This window comes from Pinus tabuliformis, chromosome 2_2 (genome assembly GCF_031772625.1).
Source record: "Pinus tabuliformis cultivar Carrire ecotype Pingquan chromosome 2_2, CPIR1, whole genome shotgun sequence".
Classification (NCBI taxonomy): Eukaryota; Viridiplantae; Streptophyta; class Pinopsida; order Pinales; family Pinaceae; genus Pinus; species Pinus tabuliformis.
This window is the reverse complement of record NC_142300.1, coordinates 985,788,946-985,801,129: the sequence shown is the minus strand read 5'-3', so window position 1 is coordinate 985,801,129 and position 12,184 is coordinate 985,788,946.

Here is a 12,184-nt window from a genome sequence, read left to right as displayed (position 1 = left end):
GGTCATATCATACATTGAAATGTGATGCGCCTCCATATTTCCTCAACAGATGTTGAAAGATCCTATAGGAATTGTGTCCTTAAAAATTGGCTTAAGCATAATACGCAACAAAACAATGGTAGTTGTAATTGAGGCACCTAGAGAGGAAGGGGTTGAATGTTTCATGACAAGATGGTAATAAGTCCCACTACAACAAATGTTAAGGCAACTACTCCATAGGAACAACAAAGCCCGTAATACTAGTGGTATTATTACTTTATTTTTCCAATTTTTTTCTTAAATTTTTAAATAAATGAACATTAAAAAATATATATCTTATTTATAAGAATATTAGATAAAATTTTCTCTCTTCTTGTGCGTTGTATTATATTGATTATGAAGATTGCATATAAGTCTCAAAATACCATGTTCCTTATTTAAAGGTAAATTGGTTGTGAGATGAGTATACTTATTTGCTTGACCTCCCCATCCTCTTTTATAAGACGTGTTGTGTGGGTGTATATGTATCAAACAATAGTGAAATACACTTATCTTGTGTTATCTCGAAATAACTTTTATGACTCTAAAATCTTTTGTTTTCTCATGTTGTTATAAGCTAACATATGCTTGATATCTGAGTTTAATGTTTTACGATTTGAATTTCATTTGGGGTTGAATAATCAATATTTACCTTTTATTTGATTTTAGAGAGATAATCATAAATTTTACTTATTAGAGTCTACAATTGGCACTGTCTCTTTATATTATTTGCTAAAGGACCATGTATAGATGATTTGAAGTGACAATCTTCAAGTTTTTTTTAGTAAAGAAAACATTTCTATTTCATTTTTAGAGAACAACATTAAAGTAGTTGGAGGTTTGTCCTCGTTTACCACTTGGGAAACAATTTAGATCATTGACAAATCACTATTTTGGCAACATCCACACAGATAATTTGATAGAGTTCAACAAGGAAACCAAAAAATTAAACTGTAAAACTGACCCACCTAGGCTATGATTTAGCTGCAATAACAAAATTTGACATAAACAACAAAAAGCACTAGATTGATAAGAACTCGTCATTTGGACATGGAGGAATCAAAGATATCCATAGTCATAGGATCCTTGCTACTATGAGGGGAGCAACTTGAGTCATGTGGAATGCCCAAATGAGCTTCAATTTTACTAAGCCACTAATCTAGGTTCCTCATTGTTAGCTGCTATTCATCCAACATTATAAGGATTTATTCCTTAGCCTCATTTTGGTTAAGAAAAACCACACCAAGTAAGAGTTTAAAGTACCAATAGATATCAACAATGTACATATATTGATTGTAACATCCTCAAGTGTGCGCCATGTTGAGCACCCAACCAAAAATCTCCCCAAGCACCTTATTCTTCAATGGTTTCATGTATCTCCCTAGTAATTTCTTCTTGGATAATGTGAGAAGTATTTGCAAGATAATGTTGAATAGAATTCTTGGCCCTCAACTAGGTGTGAGAGCCTCCTTTTTCCTTAAAATATATTGCCCCCTTCTACTATGGGTGTGCCAGTGAAACATATTGAGTAGGGGCTAATAATATATCTTAAAACCCAAGTCATAGAGAGCACCACTAAATGGAGAAAAGGAGAGGTTGACAAACTAGAGCACATTGCGAATTTGAAAATTAGAGCAAGAGACTAAAAGTAATTTGAGACATGAATTTTTCGACTCGATGAAAGGAATATGTGAGAGGGACCTTGATTGGAAAGCAAGCCTTGCAAGACCTGATGGTCTAAAGGCAAAACCAGAAAGCAAAGAGAAGAGCCAACAGAAAGGAGGTGATGCAAGAGCAACAATTCCTAGAGGACACACAAAAGAAAGAAGTAGGTAGTAAAGGAAAAATCCAAGAACACACATATTTAAAGAAGAATCCAAGAAGATCACTTGTAGGAGAGCGAGCTGGATAGACTAGAATGTTTCCATGAAAAACAATAAGACACCACCTTGCATTCCTTGGTTCTATGAAATAATCATTCCCTTGTGTTGTAATATTTCAGCTCATAAAAATGAATGACCATCCCAGGCTGCAATAACAATAATGCATGTGAGGGTTGGCAAAGACTGGACATTTCGATGACTACAAACATCCAAACGCTATCATCATTGAAATGATAAAACTCCACTAAAACCTAAACATTAAATCAATAACAAAACTAACATGAACCAACATCATGAATCCAATAAGTCACTTGATCCTCTGTGTAGGGGAATTGAAAGCTTGATAGTGGCCTTGGGGATGGCATATGGCCCCATCCTCGGCCAAGTATACATGGTGGGACAATGACCATGTGCCCCCCCACTTGTCATAATGCTTTACATGTTAATGAAATATTGGTTTCTATTTTTTTCTTTTAAATTTAGAGAGTAATTGGAAAAAAATGGTTTTTCTAATATTACTAATTATAAAGAACACATTTTAACTTTATTTAAAATATTGATTCCATTTTTAACTCTAAGTTATTTGATTCATATATTTTCTTTATCAATATATATTTCAATAAAATTAAATTTGACTCAATAGACATTAATTTCCTTTTCTTATTTAAATAAACATTTAAATAAGTTAAGAGTGATGGGGTCATGGTTGGAACAAAGGGCATCTAGATGCAAGGTTGTCTGCATATTTTGCGACAATAGTCTAGGAAAGATATTGAGTTATCAGGCCACTATAATGGAGCTCAAATTTGAGGACCTAACCTAGGTCTTCTAAGTAAACCAAATTTATCATTTAATTTAAACATAATAAGAATGAGGTTATTTATAACTCAACATTTATTTGATGATAATATACAAGTAAAATTTATTTACAACATATTAAACAAGTAAGAATTTTCATTGTAGCAATTTACATAAATAATCAACAAATGGAAGAATACATATATCAGTGGCTTGGTTGGGACGCTCTTGCTGGGCTACTCGACTAAATTTACATCCTAGCCAACTAGGAATGATTTCCTAACCCAAGGAACCTTCGCAGGTTCCCTAGCCCTCGGAGCCCAAGTCCAACTAGTTGTAGTGTGTCGATGTTAAAACCAACACTCTCCAATAGATCCAAATTTGAGTTCTTTCATTTTTCTCTCCATTCTCTTCCTTCTCCTTCTTCACATTCCTCCTCCAATAAAATCCTCCAATCCAAAATAAAGAACAGGGATCCCCCCTTCTCCTCTCATCCTCCTTCCCTTTATGTCTCTTCCTCTCATCCACCTCAACCACCTACCTCTAATGCAATGCATATCGCCCCCCCCCCCCCCCCCCCCCCCATCCTTTTAATTTAATGACCTTGACTTTCCTTTCCATTCTTATCCAAAAATGGATTTGAGAAGACACATTGGGAATTGAAATATGGATATTTAATTCAGAAATAAATTTAAGCATACCATATCTTATCCAAAAATGAATTTGTGAAAACACCTTGGGAATTGAAATATGCAAAATTAATTCAGAAATAAAATGGAGAAAACCATATCTTATCCAAAAGTAAATTTGAGAAGACACCCTTGGAATTGAAATATGGACAATTAATTCAGAAATAAATTGGAGAAAACCATATCTTATCCAAAAGTAAATTTGAGAAGACAAAATTATAGATTCACAAGTGTAGTTATTACTTAATAATTATAAGTCAATATATTTAGGTTAATTAAACACTAATAAAAATTAAAACCCTATGGTCAAGTAGGGCATAACAGCAAAAACGAACTAGAAGTTGATGGTGTGAAGTAGGTTGAGGGCTTTACTCGAGATAGGGTAAATGATAGGACCTATGGTCTAGAAAATGCAAAAGATATCTTGGACGATTCCCTGCATTTTGATTTAACACATGCCGGGCAAGAATTCCATTCAATTGAATTGACCCCAAGGTTATGACATCAAAGGTCTCTTGCCGTTGTCACTACCGTTGTGGCTGGACCTAATCCCTCGACCCATCAAGTCAAGGATCTTGCATGTAGTGGCATGATTTTGCGCTCCAACGACACCATTTTATCACATTCCAAGGTCAATGTCGCTCATGGCTATGACAACACACATTTTGTTTTGAGATCTAATATTAGGGTTTCAACTATGGTGGCGACTCCTTGTTAAGGGAATCCATTTCCAAAATATTTTTCCCTTAATATTTTCTAAAATGAAATTGCACCTCCTGCGCTCTTGCAATTTATAGTATTTTTTACGTCTTTTTTGGGCATGACTCTCTGTATTTTGGTGAAAGCAATGGATTTTGTATCGACATTAGTTATCAAACTTCAATAAAGCACAATAATCCCTACTGATTTTACGTGGCTTCTTCAAGAAGGATGAAAACTGCAAGCGGGTTATTTTCTTAGCCGTCATGGAATTACTAAGGATGTTTCAATCTCTTTAGTTGCAAGCTTGAATGGTGGTGTCAATGGCAGGGGTGTGCCTTCTACTTCTAAGTACAAGTCTTTCAAGGATGCCCTCAAGCTGGGATCTAGCCCTTTGACACATAAAGAACTCTCAGGGTATGCTTTCATTGTGGACCAATTAGATGAAACCCAAGAGCAGTTTATCATCTATCAATCTAGTGAGGATTTTATGAGGCATGCTATTATTTGTAGGTTCAACGGGTTTTGGCCTTCGGCGGCTTCACTTCAGAATTAGGTTCATCAAACATGGAAACTGGATGTAGAATTATTCCTTTGCTCAAAAGGTTTCTTTGCGGTGAAATTTAAGAATATCTAAGATTATGAGAGGGTTTTTTATGAAAGACCCTGGTTTTGGGGTTGAGCTAGGCTTTGCCTAAAGCCTTATTTTAATTACTTTCACCCTCTTTCCATGCCATCTTTGCCCGCACTAGTTTGGATTAGGCTTCCAAATATGCCCCTTCGCATGCTTCATCTAGATATTTTAGTCGAAGTAGTCATTTCCATCTCCTGTTTCATTAAAGTAGATATTAAAAGGCTAGAGAAGGGAATTGCTACAATGGTCCACATATGCGTTGAAGTTGATCTTACTAGGTCATTGCTAGATAAACTCCATCTCCACTAGAACGACTTAGCTTTTACGCAGTCGTTGGATTATGAAAATACGACTTTCTGGTTTAGATTTTGCCAATAGCCAGGGAAACTATAGAATGTCTGCCCTTTGTCCTATGGGCGCCCTTCTCCTTTAGTTTCTAGGAATAAATCCCGAGGATGGAAGGATCCTAATGTGTAAAAGGAAACTAAGAAATCTTCAACAAACTAGTCAGAAAACCCTTAGCCCCAAAAAACTACTACAGATAAATCGAGTCCTTCAACTACAACTCAGACACATGCAACAGCATCTCACCCTTTGGTTGTTGGGCTCCACCCATCGAATGGAGCCATAGGAGACACAACTATGGTTCTAGCTTCAACAATAAGCAGGCACAAGTGTTTCCATGAATCATATCACTCAGGTAGAGATAAGGAGGCAACTAGATATGTAGAACTCCCAAAATTAGAATTGACTCATGAAAATTTAAGTATGGTACCATCTTCAGTTGATCTTGACAATTCGATAGGATGGTGTCATGCGGAAAGAGTCAATTTTGCGGACAAAACCGACCTCCCTAGAAGCTAAGGCTTTCTAGTGACAAACAAGACAAGTAAACACTACCTTTCTCTAAATATGCATTTAGAATACAAGTAATCAGGTGTTCATAACATACCTTTAGTCCAACGCTTTGTAGTAGTCCAGCCTCGCCGATCCGGATGAGCTCCTCCTTCTCTTCGAAACCTGCATTCACTAACAAGCCAAAAGATTACATAGCACCTGAATAACTTATAAAATAACACATATTCATCATACAGACCAAGGAGTATATGAAACAAATCATGTATAACAACTTGTTGAGAAAAATGAGTTTATTTGCATTAAGTGGAAACAAAAGAAACCATTACAACCTGAGCCTTAGTGTTGTGCAGGTCCCTCCCAGGGTCCAGCAAGAGTTTTCCTTTACTTTGATCAGCTCACCCACTTCCAAATGAAGCTAAGAAAGGATGGGAATCTCTCCTCTCAAGCTCTACAAGGGAGTCCTAATCTCAGCAGCATCTACCCTTAGGAATGTTCAGCTTTCAACCTCCCCTCCCTCTGGCCCAATGCCTGTATTTATAGTGCTCTAGAGGAAGTTAATCAGGTCCACCATCAATGGGATAAGCCCCTTTTTGAATGGATAGCTCCCCTCTTGATGGGATAAGTTCCTCTTACATAGGGATGCATGAACCATCTGGAGGCGCTCAATACACGTCAAACAAGCTTCTAGAATGCTCTAGAAATGACCACAAGTAACTTTTTTGAAGTGAAACTTGCGCCTTTTGACCTTTACAGGAGTACGCACCCAGCCCTTTACATACAGAGCGTACAAATACGCAGGTTTTATGAACTGGAGGTGCGTACACGCAGGTAAGGCTAAGAGAAACTGCGTAACCAGAGTTAATTGACTTTTAAAGGACTTTCTCTCTTTCTTGGAGTTTGACATGAGGAGCAGAGGTATGAGACTTGCCAAGGAGGATAGTATGACAGTTGATAGAGCCATACTAACTGTAGATAGTCATGGTGACAAATTTTAGTGTAACAGATTGCCCCCTAAAGTGCGAAGCCTGTAGTAGATTTAGGGTTTCATATCATCTAGGAAGGGTGAAGTACTTTACATTTCAAGGATTATCTTGTGGAGAGCCTGGTTGGAACCTGCAAGTATTCAACACAAAATACATGTATGAGATCATATCATCGCTGAGGTAGGCATTCCCATACTCAGATCAAAAACTTTAACTAACAAACTAACTACTGCTCTGATACAGGAATGATTTCGTAGTACATCATAATCATAGACTCATGTAGACACAGTATGGACGCAGCCATCTGTTTATAGTTGGTCTACTATACAATGAATACAAAACTCCTCGCAGCCTGGATGGTGGAAACTAGATCCAGGGTCTTCATTTCTACTTCCCGAAATAGTACGATTCTATCCATGCGAATAAATGAGTTGATGTCGAGCATGGTAGAAACCACTTGATTACCAGTCAATGATGTAAACTGTTAACAAGTGTGAGAGAGACCACCAGTGATGTCAATGGTTCTCAAAGTACCCAGTACAATCCATGAGATGTGAATGAATGAGTTGATGTCGAACATTTCACGGAATCCTTCGATCGAAAGTCAATGATGTAAACTGTCGTCAAAGGCGAGAAACCTGCCAACAATGTAAACTTTGAAACGGGAACTGATACTGTTACCCGTTTCGTAGAGATAGCAAAAAAGTGACCTGATTTTGAAAAGGGGTGATGCAGAACAAACATGTTTTTCTTAGAGCATAGTTTTTGGCACTTTAATTTTTTTATGTACATTACGTTTTAGAATCATAGTGATTTTCATGCTGATTTAAAAAAGTGAGTATTCTGCATCACCCCCTTTTTTTAAAAGACCTGTTTTTTGGCTTTAAATTTTCTAATGTATAAAATGTAAATAATTATTTTCTAAATTTGATCATTTTTGAAGTGGTCGTTTTCTTCACATTTTCTTGTTTTTTATTTTAATTTTAACTTTTTTTTTAGTGAGGTTTTTATTGTTTTGCATTTTTAAATTAGGAGGTCGATATTTAGAATTTTCGATATTCTACATATTTATACATCCTTAATTAATTTTTCAATCCACATGAAATAATTGTTTCTAAAAAACAATATTTTTTAACAATGGACATAAAAATAACCATTTTTAACATAAATATAACTAAAAAACTACACGTTTTGATAATTTTATGCTAGAATTGACATGTCAAAATCGCAATTTTTATATGATAATTTTAACTAAAAATTGTTAAATAATAGCTTTTTTTATGAATTTCATGTCAAAAAACTAATAATAATCACTTTTTTTTTCAAAAAATAATGATTAACTTAAAAATCAATGCGAAAATCACATATTACAGATATTGAATGTATAACAACCCTAATTGAGTGTTTATTCTTCTCATAAAATGTCAAAGTCAAAACATTGCAAAGCTTGATTTACAAGCATAACTTAAATTTAATCAACAATGTCACGTAATCCAAACTCTTCGTCCTCTAGAGTTTCATCATTGCCTTCTTCCACAATATTTTCTGTTTCCTTTTGGTCATTTTCCTCTTCTAATGGGTCTTTGATGTCTACGAATCTCGCACACAACCCCCGGCGCCCCAACCCTCTCAACCCCCCCCTCCACCAGCCCGGGCGCCCTCACCCGCCCCCCCAACCGACACCCCACCCTACCCCGTCGCCCTCACCCACACTCACCCGCCCCCCACCCCGGCCCGGGCACCCTGCCAACCCCACCTGCCCGGGATCCCACACAAACCCCCGCGCCCCAACCCTCTCAACCACCCCCGGCTCGGGAGCCCTCACCCGCCATAGCAACCGCCCCCCCACCCAGCCCCGCCAACCTCACCCGCCCCCCGGCCCGGGCGCCCTCACCCACCCTCACCCGCTCCCCCACCCGGCCCGGGCGCCCTCACCCGCCCAACCCGCGCGCCCTCACCCGGCACCCTCACCCGCCCGCCCTCACCTGGCGCCCTGCCAAGCGAGGGCGCGGGCTACCCGGGTGGCGCGGCCGAGGCAGGCGCCACCCGGGCGGCCCGCGCCCCCGCCTGACAGGCGGCAGGGCGATTACCAGAATCGCCCTGCTGCTTGCCGGGCCGGGGCGGGGGCCGCCCGGGTGGCGCGGACGAGGCAGGGTGGGTGAGGGCGCCCCGGGGAGGGGAGGATGGGTCAGGGCGCCCAGGCAGGGGGGCGGGCGGGTCAGGGCGCCGAGCGGGTGAGGTGGGTGAGGCCGTCGGGCGAGCGGGCAGCCGGGTGAGGGCGCCGGGGAGGGCGGGTGAGGCGGGTGAGGGCGGGTGAGGGCGCCTGGGCGGGTGAGGGCGCGGGGCGGGCGGGTGAGCGAGGGCGGGCGGGCAGGTGAGGCGGGTGAGGGTGTCGGGCGGGCGGGTGGGCGAGGGCGCCCGGGCGGGTGAGGCGGGTGAGGGTGTCGAGCGTGCAAGGGCGCCGAATGGGCGGGCGGACGAGGGCGCCTGGGGGGGCAAGGCGGGTGAGGGCGCCGGGCGGGCGGGCGGGTGAGGGCCAACCGGGCGATTGCCGGAATCGCCCTACCGCCTGCCGGGGGGGGTGCAGCCGAGGCAGGGTGGGTGAGGGTGGCCGAGGGGGCGGGCGGGTCAGGGCGCCCGTGCGGGGGGGCGGGCGGGTCAGGGCACCTAGCGGGCAAGCGGGTGAGGGCGCCGGGCGGGCGGGTGAGGGCGCCGGGGCGAGCGGGCGGGTGAGGCTGGTGAGGGCGCCGGGCGGGCGGGTGTGGCGAGTAACGGCGCCGGGCGGGCAGGCGAGGGCGGGCGGGCGAGGGTGGGTGAGGGCGGGCGGGCGAGGGCGCCGGGCAGGCGTGGGCGGGCGAGGGCGCCGGGCAGGCGTGGGCGGGCGAGGGCGGGCGGGCGGGCGAGGGCGCCGGGCGGGCGGGCGGGTGAGGGCGCCCGGGCGATTCCCGGAATCGCCTGGGCGCCCTCACCCGCCCGCCCGCCCGTGCCCTAGTCCGCCCGGCGCCCTCACCTGCCTCACCCGCCAGGCGGGTGAGGCGGGTGAGGGTGCCGGGCGGGCGGGTGAGGGTGCCCAGGCGATTCCGGGAATCCGGAATCGCCCGGGCGCCCTCACCCGCCCGCCCGCCTGTGCCCTAGTCCGCCCGGCGCCCTCACCCGCCTCACCCGCCGGGCGGGTGAGGCGGGTGAGGGTGCCGGGCGGGCGGGTGAGGGTGCCCGGGCGATTCCGGGAATCGCCCGGGCGGCAGGGCGATTCCCGGAATCGCCCGGGGGCCCTCACCCGCCCGCCCGCCCGTGCCCTCGCCCACCCGGCGCCCTCACCCGCCTCACCCGCCCGGCGGGTGAGGCACGGAATCGCCCGGGCGCCCTCACCCGCCCGCCCGCCCGGCGCCCTCACCTGCCCGCCCGCCGGGCGGGTGAGGCGGGTGAGGGCGCCGGGGGGACGAGGGCACAGGCGGGCGGGCGGGTGAGGGCGGCAGGGCGATTCCCGGAATCGCCCGGGCGCCCTCACCCGCCCGCCCGCCCGGTGCCCTCACCCGCCTCACCCGCCGGGCGGGTGAGGCGGGCGAGGGCACGGGCGGGCGAGCGGGTGAGGGCACGGGCGGGTGAGGCGGGTGAGGGCGCCGGGCGGGCGAGGGCACGGGCGGGCGGGTGGGTGAGGGCGCCCGAGCAATTCTGGGAATCGCCCGGGCGGCAGGGCGATTCCGGGAATCGCCCGGGCGCCCTCACCCGCCCGCCCGCCCGGCGCCACGGGCGGGCGGGCGGGTGAGGGCGCCCAAGCGATTCCGGGAATCGCCCGTGCGGCAGGGCGATTCCGGGAATCGCCCGGGGGCCCTCACCCGCCCGCCCGCCAGGGCGCCTGGCGGGCGGGCGGGTGAGGGCGCCCGGGCGATTCCGGGAATCGCCCGGGCACCCTCACCCGCCCGCCCGCCCGGCGCCCTCACCCGCCTCACCCGCCCTGGGCGATTCCGGGAATCGCCCGGGTGCCCTCACCCGCCCGCCCGCCCGGGTGAGGCGGGTGAGGGCGTCGGGCGGGCGGGGGGGTGAGGGCGCCGGGCGGGCGGGCGGGTGAGGGTGCCCGGGCGATTCCCGGAATCGCCCTCACCGGCCCGCCTGCCCCTGCCCTCGCCCTCACCTGCCTCACCAGCCCGGCGGGCGGGCGGGTGAGTGCGCCCAGGCGATTCCCGGAATCGCCCTCACCCGCCCGCCCGCCCGTGCCCTCGCCCGCCCGGCACCCTCACCCGCCTCACCCGCCCGCCCGTGCCCTCGCCCGCCCGGCGCCCTCACCCGCCTCACCCGCTCGGGCGCCTTCGCCCGCCCGCCCTCCTGACGCCCTCGCCCGCCCGCCCGACACCCTCACCCGGCTCACCCACCTGGGCACCCTTGCCCGCCCGGCGCAGGGCGATTCCGGGAATCGCCCGGGCGCCCTCACCCGCCCGCCCGGCCGCGCCCTCGCCCGCCCGGCGCCCTCACCCGCCTCACCCGCCTGGGCGCCCTCACCCACCCGACGCCCTCGCCCGCCCGCCCGGCTCCCTCACCAGCCTGGGCGCCCTCACCCGCCTCACCCGCCTTAGCGCGCTCGCCCGCCCACCTGCCCGGCGCCCTCGCCCGCCCGCCCAGGCGCCCTCACCCGCTCGCCCGGGCGATTCCCGGAATCGCCCTGTCGCCTACCGGGAGGGGCCGCGGGCCGCCCTGGTGGCGCAACCGAGGCAGGCGCCACCCGGGCAGCCCGTGCCCGCACCCGCGCCCGACAGTCGGCAGGGCGATTCTCGGAATCGCCCTGCCGCCTGCGTGGCGGGGGCGCAGGTCGCCCGGGTCGCGCCGATGCGCGGTGGAGCCAGGCGTCACCCGGGCAGCCCGCGCCCCCGCCCGGCAGGCGGCAGGGCGATTCCGGGAATCGCCCTGCCGCCTGTCGGGCGGCTCGCTCCGCCTGCCAGGTGGGGCCGCGGTCGAGGCAGGGTGGGTCAGGGCGCCCAGGCTGGTAGGTGGGTGCCAGGCGGGTGAGGGCACGCGGGGGGGGCGGGCGGGTGAGGGCGCCAAGCGGGTGAGGGCGCTCGGGCCGGTGAGGGCGCCCGGGTGGGGGGGCGGGTGAGGGCGCCGGGCGAGGGGGCGAGTGAGGGTACCCGGGCCTGGCGGGCGGGCGGGTGAGGGTGCCCGGGCCCGGCGGGCAGGCGGGTGAAGGTGGGTGAGGGCGCCGGGGCCGGGTGGGGGGGCGGTTGTGGGCGCCCGGGCTGGTGGGAAGGGGGGTTGAGAGGGTTGGGGCCTTGGCGGTTGTGTGGGCGCCCGGGCGGGGGGGGTTGGCAGGGTGCCCGGGCCGGGTGGGTCGGCGGGTGAGGGTGGGTGAGGGCACCAGGGCCGGGGGGCGGGTGAGGGCGCCGGGGCTGGGTAGGGGGTCGGTTCTTGGGGCGGGTGAGGGCGCCCGGGCCAGGGGAGGGGGGCGTTGAGTGGGTTTGGGCATGGGGGGTTGTGTGGGCGCCCGGGCGGGGAGGGTTGCAAGGCGCCCCGGCCGGCGGGGGGGGTTGGGAGGGTTGGGGGGGCGGGGGTTGAGAGGGCACCCGGGCCGAGCAGGGGGAAGGGTGAGGGCGCTCGGGCAGGCGTTGGGTTGGGTTGGTAGGGATTAAAGGG